Source organism: Mytilus trossulus, chromosome 3 (assembly GCF_036588685.1).
Source record: "Mytilus trossulus isolate FHL-02 chromosome 3, PNRI_Mtr1.1.1.hap1, whole genome shotgun sequence".
Classification (NCBI taxonomy): domain Eukaryota; kingdom Metazoa; phylum Mollusca; class Bivalvia; order Mytilida; family Mytilidae; genus Mytilus; species Mytilus trossulus.
This window is the reverse complement of record NC_086375.1, coordinates 36,287,199-36,299,724: the sequence shown is the minus strand read 5'-3', so window position 1 is coordinate 36,299,724 and position 12,526 is coordinate 36,287,199. Positions and strand designations below refer to the sequence as shown.

Below are 12,526 nucleotides of genomic sequence, written 5' to 3'. Positions count from 1 at the left end.
TTTGATGTTATATTTGTTATTCTCGTTGTATTTTGTATGAAGCTTGGTCCGTTTCTGTGCGTGTTGCGTTTCGGTGTTGTGTCGTTGTTCTCCTCTTATATCTAATGCGTTTCCCTCGGTTTTAGTTTATTACCCCGATTTTGTTTCTTGTCCATGGATTTATGAGTTTTGAACAGCGGTATACTACTGTTGCCATTATTTAAGAGAATGAGGGAAACGCACAAAAACTTTACGAGTACAATGGACCCAGTTGGACATTAAAACTGACACCTATGATTATTTAGACACTAAGTAGGTATAAGAACAATTAACATCTAAACTCATCAGCTCTGTCGAAAACAAGGAAAATAAGCTGAACGAAAAGGCCAAAAAAAGAACCCCCCCCCCAAAAAAAAACCACAGCAAATACACTGATAAACACAAAAAGCTAAAAGCTCATGTATAAAGAGAGCAAAGGGATGCCTACTGGGATTATAAAAAAAAATTAACAGCACCACCGTTACAGACGGTACAAAGAAAACAAATATTTTAAACGAACAATTTCAATCAGTATTTATCCCAATAACAACTGACCCAATACCAAACATGGGCATCAGTTCATATCCCTAAATCAGTAACTTACATATAACACCAAACAGGATCAGAAATCTCTTAAGGCCAACCCTCATGAAGACATCGGCCAAGATAACATCAGTGGCCGCTTACTGTAAGAAATTTAAAAAACAAATCGCACCAATTCTATGTCAAATTTAAAAAAATCCATACATAACTGGAATCAAACCTAACAACTGAAAACATGCTAGAGTCGCACCAGCTTATAACAAGGGGCAAAAACATAAATCGTTCAGTTATAGACCTATCTCATCAATTTGTATTTGCTGTAAGTTGATGAAGCACATACTTAAGTCACATATTATGCAACATTTTTAATCAAATAGCAACCTCTAGCATGTCTTTCAGTCTTCTCGATCATGCAAAACACAAATTCCCTCTATCATCTAAGAACTTCAATCAACAAGCAATTCAAATACACAAACATATCTTATGATAAATGACTTTGCAAAAGTCTTTGATAAAGAGTCACATCGTCACGTACTATACAAATTAAATCATTTTGGCATAAACGGAAACACAATAAACTGGATATCTGAATTTCTCTCCAAACGTACTTAGACAGTTGTTATGGAGGGACGATCACCAATCACATTCTAAGTCAACTCTGTGGTTCCACACGGTATGGTTAGGGCTAGTCTCATTCTGGGCCTATATTAACCTCCAAGACTACCTTACACATAGCAAACAATTATTTTTTTGCTGATGACGGTATCATATACATGCTAATTAAATCTCAGGGTGACTGCCTAAAACTGTATGCTGATGGCCTTTCATCCGGAAAAATGTAATGTTGTCTCTGTTACAACCTTTGCAAAATAATTACAATCTTCAAAATCAACTTTTAGAAACTGTTACATCTGCTATTTGGGCCTTTTTCAAAAAATGTGGATTTTCTTGTACAATCAATATTTCTAAAAAAGTGTAAATATTTTTATCCAATTTTTAGATACACAATTTAGTTTTTGGTGTGTGTAACAAGTTCCAGCAAATTCAATATGAAATTTAGCTACAGAAATTGCTTCCGGTGGGTTTCAAAGGGTCCAAAAACCCAAAAATTGCTTGTACGAAATTGAAAAACTAGTCTTTTTTAAATGCTGGTCTTAATACTCAGCGGAAATTATTATTTTTCTTTTATTATTATAAATATATAGATATTACTACAGGTATGTATACACAAATACAGAGAATTATTAGATTATTTTAGCATTTTTTTTACTTTCATTTCGTACTTAAAAAAATGTAAACTACATAACACAAATGAAATAATGTTGCCAATAAACAACTGATTATATCCCTTGTAACTAAGGAAGTGCTCTCTACTTACTCTTTATCCTCTAATGACGTGCTTAAAGTTACAGGATGACATCATGGATTCATGTCATTATAGATTAGATTTGTTGAGTACAAATTACTCCGTAATTTTATTCTATGTCAACTTTGTAACGGCAAAAACATTGATAAATTTTGGCATAAATATTCTTTTTTACATAAATCATTCAAAGTCTATAATACTGACTCTAATTCAATAAAAACCATTTATCTGGTAATATTAGGGTCAAGAAAAACATCCAAAAACCACAAATAGTTCAACTACATAACGGTCAACTACATAACGCAGTGAATCGTTATGTAGTTGACAAAAATGCGTTATGTAGTTGACAATGCTGAATTAAATTTACTTTAAAATATGTTTCTAAAAAGTTTTATTTTTACCATGTTAACTGTTTTGAAAAAAGTGTGATGATTTCTATAGAAATATATATCAAGCAAAATGTAAAATATTATTAAAAAAAATTAGGGACCAAATCTAAATTCGTTATGTAGTTGACATTTGTCCCATACTTGTTTCTATGTTATTTTTTAAAATATTTTTGTAGAAGCATTTAAGATTGCATACTTTTATTTCAGGTTGTATTGTTGTTAAACTATTCAATTTCATATATTAAAGTTGAAAATTAAATATTTTTTTTTATTGTTATTTCTCAACTGAAATATCCACATTTTTTGAAAATGACCGATTTACTAAGGCATTACACTACAATTAAACCTAAAACAGGACAAACATATAGATGTCAATATCTGGAAAGCCAACAAAGCACTCGGCTTCCTTCGAAAAAACCTGAAAACGTCATATCAAAATATTAAGAGACAGGCCTTCCAATCACTTGTCCGTCCCAAACTCGAATACTCTTGCTCGGTTTCAGCCAACCATATTTCAGAATCTATCTGGAAGATAGAGATGATGCAAAGGAGATCTGCTTGGTTTGTCTGCAACATGTATCTTAACATAAGTATCAAACGTGATCAATACACATAACTGGTCATAATTAACACAACTCAGATAACGTGCAAGCCTGGTTATGATGTACAAGAGAACACATCATCTTGTTACTAGACCATCTAGCACAATTCCCATTCCATCAGACTAAAGTACCAGAAAACATAGTTAACACACCTATAGACATATTTATACATCACAACCCTCGTGCAGTTGTTTATTCACATACAGTCGACTCTTTCAGATGGCATCTTACATACGATATTATCTCCACTTATATTTAAATGATACTATTGTCAACTCATTTATACCATGCCAAAATATTGCTTATAATGCCTACCAATAGATAAAGGAAGATGCGGTGTGAGTGCCAATAAGACAACTCTCCATCCAAATAACAATTTGAAAAAAAGTAAACCATTATAGGTCAATGTACGGCCTTTAACACGTAGCCTTGGCTCTCACCGAACAACAAGCTATAAAGGGCCCCAAAACTACCAGTGTAAAACCATTCAACCGGGAAAACCAACGGTCTAATATGTCCCTTTAGTGTATTTTTATTAATTTACCCATAGTATCATCGCACAAAAAAAATACCTGTATTCTAAAACTACTTGTCGGCGTAATACGGGTTATGTTCTTCTCGTAATGTTTATGATGGCATGTCACTAACTCCCTATCATGAGGGTTTGTGCTTTAGTCTCATATGATGAAGACACAATCTTTCGATCTGTTTGATTGAAGCCTAGAGCTCGAATGTAAGCTACTGCTAGTAGTTCGGGGTTACTCTTTATTAATCACTATCATTTTGCTTAGATTCTTGAGTTCCCTGTTTTAACAACCGACTCTGACTTCTTTAAACTTAGTTTTACTGTGCGTATTGCCCTGTTTCTGAATATTCAACATTGGCTAGGGGTAAAAGATGGGGGTTGAGATCTCACAAAACATGTTTAACCCGGCTATTTTGACGAACCACATGTCTCATGTCAGAACCTCTGGCCTCTGTAAGTCTTGTGTGTGTGTTTGTTTTTTAATTAAGGTGATTAAGATGTTTTGGATTTTAGTGTGGTTTCCATGTTCCGTAACTAGTAAACATCATTGCATCTATCTACGTTATAGACCCATTGGTGGTCTTGGCGAGTTTCTCTCTTTGGTAGGATCATTTTCTTTTTGGCACATTCCTGGTTTTTCTCTGTTCTCAATTCTATAAGTCTTTAAAAATGTTTACTAAAATGTTAGCTGATATGTTATTTAATTGACTAATAAACCATGACTCTATTGCAGCTGTACTAAATAAAATGAAGGTTTGAGGAATTAGGTATGTTGTAGTAGGACAAACTGTATCATTTCCACACCTTCGATTCGGTTAAGTTGCAGATATGTAGCTAAATATAGATTATTTCGTATTTTTTTTATTGTGATAAAAGATTATACTCGGTACAATGTCACACTGATATAAAGTTATCAAAATGTACTTTCGAATGTTGACTTCTCGCAAACTTGATTCTGATTATACAATGGGGAAAGAGAACTGAATTTAAATTCTCTTATGAAATACTAAGAACAAGTTCTTTTGAAAAGTCATCATTTAAGAAGTTCAGGCACATCATGAAATTATTTATCGAAACTTTGAAATGAAATAAATGGCATGCGTAAATGAGAAAGCAAACAAATATCTATATATGTTATGTTTCCTATGAGTCCAGTTTTCTTTTACCTCTCAGTTTTTTTCAATTCCAATCTTTGGAATTTTTGTTATTTTTCTGTTTAGATAATTATAGTCACAGAAAGGACACGGGAGAGAATTCTGAATGATTATACCATACAACAACTGCTTTATATAAGTTTTGTCGCTTTAATATTCATATGTTCCTGTTTTCCAAGTTAAAAGAAAATAACTGTTTTTCTCTTTAAATGTATCCAATTTATACGGCTCGATTCGTCTACAAAAGACTCATCAGTGACATTCGAATAAAAATAAAAATAGAAAAGCTAAATCAAGTACGAAGTTGAGGAACATTTAGAATCCAAATCCGAAAGGTTTGTCAAATTAAGCTCATATATATGAAAGTTGAATTTAAATATTGACTATAATGATCCATTGTAAAATGTTTCATCATATCTATATTAACTGTGTACATATCAAAATCCAATAGTACATCGACCTACACTTTTACAAATAAAAAAAAACACAAAATGATTTCACATGCGTAAAGATATCTCGATAAAATATGATTGACACGGTTACAAAGTCCCAAAAATGTCAGCATTAATTATTTATCAACATTCATTAGTTCAATGTCACTTTGTACTCTGGAGTAGTATATAAGTGACTAAACCTCACATTGCTGTAGAAAACTGCGACCGAGTACAATCCACCAGCTCCATAATGGGGCATACGTTTATCCTACTGCTTGCCTTAGTGGCATCGACATTGGCGGGTAAGTTGTAATATTTTTTTTTTTTGTAATTTTTGTTTTACAGTGGTTTTTTTTATTTGATAACATTTTTTTATATAAAAATGTCTAAAAATTAAGGTGTTTTTAAACAGCGGTACATTTCAAATAGTATATTTTTCATTTTCATTTGTATTGAATTTACTAAAATGACTTGTAATAAGATTTATTACTTGCATTATTTTCAGTGTCACTTCCGTGTTCTTTATCATCAATTTTGGGCAAAGAATGATGCGTTTAGTTTCGATTAACTAGGCTTTTTATAATAATTAAAGTATTATGAATTTAAATTTAATTTTCGAAGGCGAGAAGTTTCTTTAAATGAAGGATTCCATACAGAATTGTATTTAATTTATTTGCTAGGCTATTTAAAATACTATAATCATGTAATGTCATTTATTTACGATTCGGATGCAAGAAGATTTAACAATGTGTTTTCACCTCTTTTGCCTTCTCTTGTATATATTCTGTGTTAGATTTTTTTTTATGTTTGTTTCAATTTTTTTGTTAGTTGTGTGTGTATGTCGGGCATCTATGATTACAAAGTTTTCGCTGGTTGATCCTAAAATTGTGATCTATTTTATTTATATAAATTTTCCCGCGAAAATATAAACGTTTTTACGCGCAGTTTATATTGCCTTTGTGGTGTCCATGTGTGCTGTCGTAAATTCGATGGAGATGTCCGTTGTTATTCTGCGGTTATATGTTGTATTGTACTATTATGTTAATAATTTGTGTATTTCTCCGTACTAATTGTTCTTAATTACGTTAGTTAATACAGTATTCTTATTAGTAGTGTTGTATTTTAAACGGTATTTTAACATTGTCAGATAAGCGGGGAGGGGGTTAGCTAGCAATGTTACAAGGTCAAACCCTTCTTTTTCTCTTAAATTGTCCTGGATCAAGTCAGGAATATGACAGTAGTTACCTACATTCCGTTTCTCTGCATATTGTCGTTCGTTTCTGTGACAATTTCGTGTTTCTGCTGTTCCGTTGTTTTCCTCCTAAAAGTACGATTGATATGTTTCCCTCGGTTTTAGTTTGTTACCCTGATTTGTTTTTGCTTAATCGAACTATGAACACTGAAGAACGTTATACTATTGTTGCCTTTGCTATTCTAATATGTCTGTTTCGGATGAGCACCCAATATTGTCATTATAAGCAACTGCCATAACAGTTTGAGGCTTAGATAGCTATAAAACCAGCCTTTACCAACAATTTTCTTCAGATTATGCATGTACCAACTGAGGAGTATAATAGTTATGTTCCACTCGTTTAATTGATTAATAAATTTTGATTTTGTCCGTTTTACGGAATTCGTCTTTTTGAATTAACATCGGCTTTCGATATTTTCATTATACTATTTCATGAATATTTTTTTTACCTATTATACGGACGTTTTGGTTTTTTTCGTTGATGGAATCTTGACAATTTTTACGTGAAATACATTATTTATTTTTTTAAATTAGAAGAAATGGAGACTTTGAGTAATAACTAGCATGCTCATCATTTGTTAACATTTTAGTTGGTGTCAGGTAGATGTTTTTTATTATAATTTTTCAAAGTAGATATTTAAAATTTTTCTAATTTCAGGACCAATTATTAACACAGGATCATGTTCAACACGTTGTACAGGTATGTTTTTAATTTTTTTTTTAATTAAGCATAAAATTAGTGGAAAAACAGTTTTCTCAGTTTTAAAATCCTTTTTTTTCTTTCGGAAAATCCCAGTTTAAAGTCAGAAATAAGAGTTTGGTATTTGTTATATTCAAATCAAGAAAAGGAAATCTGCAAAAAACAGTTAAATGTGTAGAGCTTTTTTTTCTTCGGAAAATCCCTGTTCAAAGTCAGAAATAAGACAGTTGCTTTTCATTTGGTTTAAATATCATAATTTTGTTATTTCATTTATGTTTTATGGACATCCCCTTTTGAATTTATCTTTGAGTTTGGTATTTGTTATATTCAAATCAAGAAAAGGAAAACTGCAAAAAACAGTTAAATTTGTAGAGCTCGTAGAAATAAATAATTTTTTTCTTCATTAGGTTTGTTTATTATATATATAACAATCATGCAGATATAGCAAAGATATTTTAATCATATCATACATGCATTTATTGCAGAAACAAAGAAATTTGGATACGAGACCGGAGAAACCTACGAATATGACTACACAACCGACGTCGACACAACAGTACAAGGGGCATCCGAGGAAAAAGCCGGAGTTCAGTTGACTGCCAAAGTTTACATCGATGTCGTCTCAAAATGTGAAATGAATCTTCGGGTAAAATACTTTAAGTTATTTTTCAAATGAGAATTGATTTATTTTACGCTCCAACAATTACAATGTTATATTACCAACTATCAAAGATATTCATGTATTTATTAACTTTAAAGGGTAGGAAATACAAGAAAATACCAGATAAGTTTATCATTATTAGGAAGGATAAAGTCAAACATTTCATAAGCCAAGAATAGGTTGATACGTAAAAACACAATATCCGTATTACTTAAAACGAATAGCCAAATTCATCTATTTAAACTTTGCCTAAGTTAACGAGACGTAATTTTCTCGTATCCGAATACCTAAATTTCTATGTTAATTTATCTGTGGTGCTGTTTTGACAAATTGAACATGTTCAATATGGAAATTTCTGTTCTCAAATTTATAGCTTGACAATGTTAGACTATTGGAATCAGACCCTAAAGCGCCTGAAACACTGATAGATGCCGACAAAAGTGGAGAGTTCAGAACTAACCTTGAGAAATCTCCTTTGGCATTCTCCTTCCAAGATGGCCGCATTGAAGAACTTTGTACATCCATACCTGAGAAAACATGGGTACTAAACATCAAACGTGGTATCCTCTCAGCAGTTCAAAACTCAATGGATGACCTGACACAGGATCAAACAGTCCAAGAGGTAAGCAGAATTATATCATAGTTTCACTCAAGTAACTTAACAAAAACAACTTTATGTTTTGAGCTAAAGGGGAATTATAGCAAATGTTTATTAATCTTTATAGATACAGAGAAAAAAAGTATATACACAACACTTTTACTATATTCATATTGTTTTGATTTGTTTCACAGACCGACATCACTGGGGAATGCAAAGCAGCCTATACTGTATCTAGCAATGGATGGTACTCCAGAACAATCAAGAAGAGCAAAGACTTGCTTGGATGTACAGACAGACATGGATACAATACAATGATGCAGGGAACACCATACAAAATTCAATCTGTAAGTTATAATTATTTGTTTATCTTTCTGCCAAAACGTCTTATTCTATAGTATATTTTAATAAATTTGTCCATCTGTTTCTGTATGGAGGGTCGCTTTGGGTACGATTTCTAATAACACTGAAAATGAGTTTCCTTTAAACTGGAATAGAAATTGACTTTGAATAGGACTCCTTTTCACCAAGAAAAGTTTTTTTAGACGTTTTCTTTTACAAGAATTTACATAGATATTACTTTAAATGAGTTTATATTTTATAACTTACAAAATATACAAGGAATTAATAATACGCAACTTTTTATAACTGATGCATAGACAGCTCTATTAAATATATGTATACCACAATGGGCTTTGATATACGTTTCTAGGAAATTCAGTCTCTGCCACTGATAAAAGGTACCCATGAGTGTTCACAAGACATCAGCAAGGCTGGTATACTACAGAGCAGTGTATGTGAAGAAGAACATGTTCTCCGACCATTCTCAAGGGAATCCAGTGGTGCTATAACAAAGACCAAACAGACATTGAAATATGTAACAGAAAGAGTATCATCGTCTAGCTCAAGTAAGAAAACATTGAAAGATATATCACTGAAATTTTTTTATGATATTTGACTCTAATTGAAAATAGGAAATTTTGAAAAATATTTCTCTTATCAAACTATTAAAATTAAACTTTCTTTAATCAGATAAATGTAAACAGAATTTTTACAATGTATTTCAACAGAAATATTTCCAAGTTTCATATAAGAACCAGTGTTCTTGTATTACAGTTTCCATTGGACACCGCGTTCCATTGACGTTTGTGCATTCTAACGATGGTAGAGGTACAATAAGGGATGTCATGAGTAAACTGAATGAAATTTGTGTATCCACATCTGACAGTGTGAAACCAGATACTCCACTTTTGTTTTCTGGACTGGTTAGACTGATGAAGGCTTTAGAAAGTGATGATCTGGAACAGATTTACAGAAAAGTAAAAGGAACCAGGTTCTGTGCATCGAATCAAAAGAGAGTTGAGTAAGTGGCATTTATCAGTTATTCTTGTCAAATATTAAATACAGTTGAAACACTTGCTACTAAGTTTGTATCTGAAGCTTTAGAATTCTAAATACATTTTGAAAGGATGAATTTTTATTGGTATTGATGAAAATTTTAATATTTGCTTTGTAGAAAATTCTTCCTTGATGCCGTTCCAATGCTTGGAACAAAAGCTTCACTGAGACTGATTACTAACTTGATTAACAAGAAAGAAGTTCGTGGAATCGAAGCAAATATGTGGCTAACAACTTTATCATTCATCAAAGACCCGACAAAAGAAATGCTGAATGAAGTCAAAGTAGGTCTTATGTTTGTTTGAAAAAATATCTGTTACTTCAGATGTGACTTAATGTATTCAATTTTCCGGCGTTCAATCAAACTTTGAATATAGTTGAATTTTATAAACAAAATAATTTGTCAAAATTAAGAACCATATTATAATCTTTTAATAAAAAATACCTCTATCATTGAAGGTCAACATTATTAAACTCATCACTTTAAAATTAAAAACTTTGTCTCAAGAACATAATAGTATGTAGACATGCTTATACTGGTTTTAGTTACAACAGGTTTTTACCCTGTTTTCCTTTTCATTTATGAACAGCCACTCATATCATCTGAGGACAATGAAGAGGCTATGCTGGGTGTTTCTTAACTCGTATATGCCTACTGCAAGACAAATGAATGTGAAAATGATGTGGACATCGCAAGTATTGTTGCTTCTATAGAAGACAAGATTGGTGTTGGATGTTACGTAGACAAAAACATTCTTGGCAAGGTATGTGAAATATAATGGTGACATCTGACCTTATTTAGTGTATGATTTACCTATATGGAACTTTTTTTGCTTTGAATTAAAAATTGATATTTCAAATACTGACTTAAAAACACAATCTTCTATTTTTGGGGAATTATAATTTTGTTAAATATTTAAGTTTTATATGACTTTATAATAATAAAAAGATGCTATAGTTGATTAAAGCTGAAGTGTAAAGTATTTTTTTTTTTTTTGGTTTAAAGAAAGTTCATGTATCATTTAAGATTAATTTAAAACTTTTTTTAGGTGATCCGTAGTCTTAGATCACTTGGAAATGCTGGATTCGTTAGTAATTCCATTAGAACCATCTCTAACTGTATGACTAAGAGAGAGAATCCCACTGAAGTCCGCCTTTCTGCTATACAAGCCTTCCGTCGTATTCCATGCGCAATAAGCGTAAGTGTTCAATTTGTAATTTTGTAAAATGTCTATATTGAGTCTACCTAAAAAATTATATTTTATTTTCAGTGTAAATGAATCATAAAATGATAAAAGTCAATAATACTTATAGTAATACAGAAAAAAGTAAAATCACAAAAAAACTGAACTTAGAGGAAAATCAATACGGAAAGTCCATAATAACATGGCAAAATCAAATGACAAAATTTATTCTTGTGTATAGCATCATACATTGTGAACTACAATGTCTATAATAATGAATATATAAATTGCGTTCTCTATTGCAGCGAGACGACGTCATGGCAATCTTCAGGAACAAAGACGAGGATTCCGAATTGAGAATTGCTTCTTACCAGGCTCTTATGACATGCCCTTCAGATAATGTCCTGTCTCGTGTTAGAAATGTACTTGAATCAGAAGAGGTCAACCAAGTTGGTTCTTATGTATGGTCTCATTTAACAAATTTAATGGAGACTTCAAGCCCACTGAAACAAGAAATAAAGAATATCATCAACGACCAGGCGCTGAAGAAAGAATTCGATCTTGAAAAACTGAAATATTCCAGAAACTACGAATGCTCCTTCTTCCTTGAGAAACTAAACACTGGAGCTTCTATTGACAGCAATGTTGTGTGGTCTTCAAAATCTTTCTTACCAAGATCTGCCATGACTAACATAACATTCGACCTTTTTGGACATTCCGTCAACCTATTAGAAATCGGTGGACGAATGGAGGGCCTTGAATATTTTCTTGAATCTTACTTTGGACCTAACGGATACTTCCAAGAAAATGATGTCAAAGAAGTCACAAAACAGAACATAAAAGGAATCAGTAATACAAAAATGGAAGACATTGACAGACAGGTAAATTTTATCATTAATATAATGTTAAATATCTAGTCTGAAAATGTGCCACAGATTTAATGTAACCCTATTTCAAATATCGTTTTGGGATACAAATTTAAGAAATCTTTTGTAGATAAATAGTGCAAAGTTTATAATCGTGTATAGTTTGGTTTGTATGATATGACTTGTATCAATTTAGTATAAAGAAGACGATGTGGTATGAGACAACTTACCATAAGAGACCAACTAAGTTTTTTTTACCTTATTACTTAAGATCAATTTGCTATTGTAGTTTGACACAGAATCTGACTCATTAAAAGGAGATCTGTACATGAGAGTTTTTGGAAATGAGCTACTGTTTACAAGATTCACCGGACTAAGTGATATCACTGATGGTAAATCAATAAATATTCTGGACATTCTTACGGCTCTTGCCAAGAAACAAGAATACTCCTTCACACAGAGCTACGTATTCTTGGATAGCAGTATCATCATTCCAACAATGGCTGGCTTCCCATTAAATTTGACCATTGATGGATCAGCTACCGTTGATCTACGTGCCTCTGGCAAAATAGATTTGACAAAAATAACAGACAGATCACCAAGTCTTTCTTTGGATGGATATATGAAACCAAGGTAAGTAAAGTATTACCAGAATATTAAAAGATTGGTAACAATCTGCAGACGAAATCAAATAAAATAACTTGGTTAAATGGGAAACATTTTGTACGGTACTAAACACAACCAGTTGGTAATATCTATTGGAACGTGTTGCTTATGCGGACAGTTAATCTCAATGTGAACACTTGAAGTCAACAAATATTTAAGAGCAATTAAA

General features: G+C 32.0%; 1 pseudogene; it reads left to right on the top strand.

Moving 5' to 3' along the window:
* Positions 1-5,262: 5,262 nt before the first annotated feature.
* Positions 5,263-12,526, top strand: part of LOC134710736 (apolipophorins-like) — a 28,090-nt pseudogene continuing 20,826 nt past the window's right edge.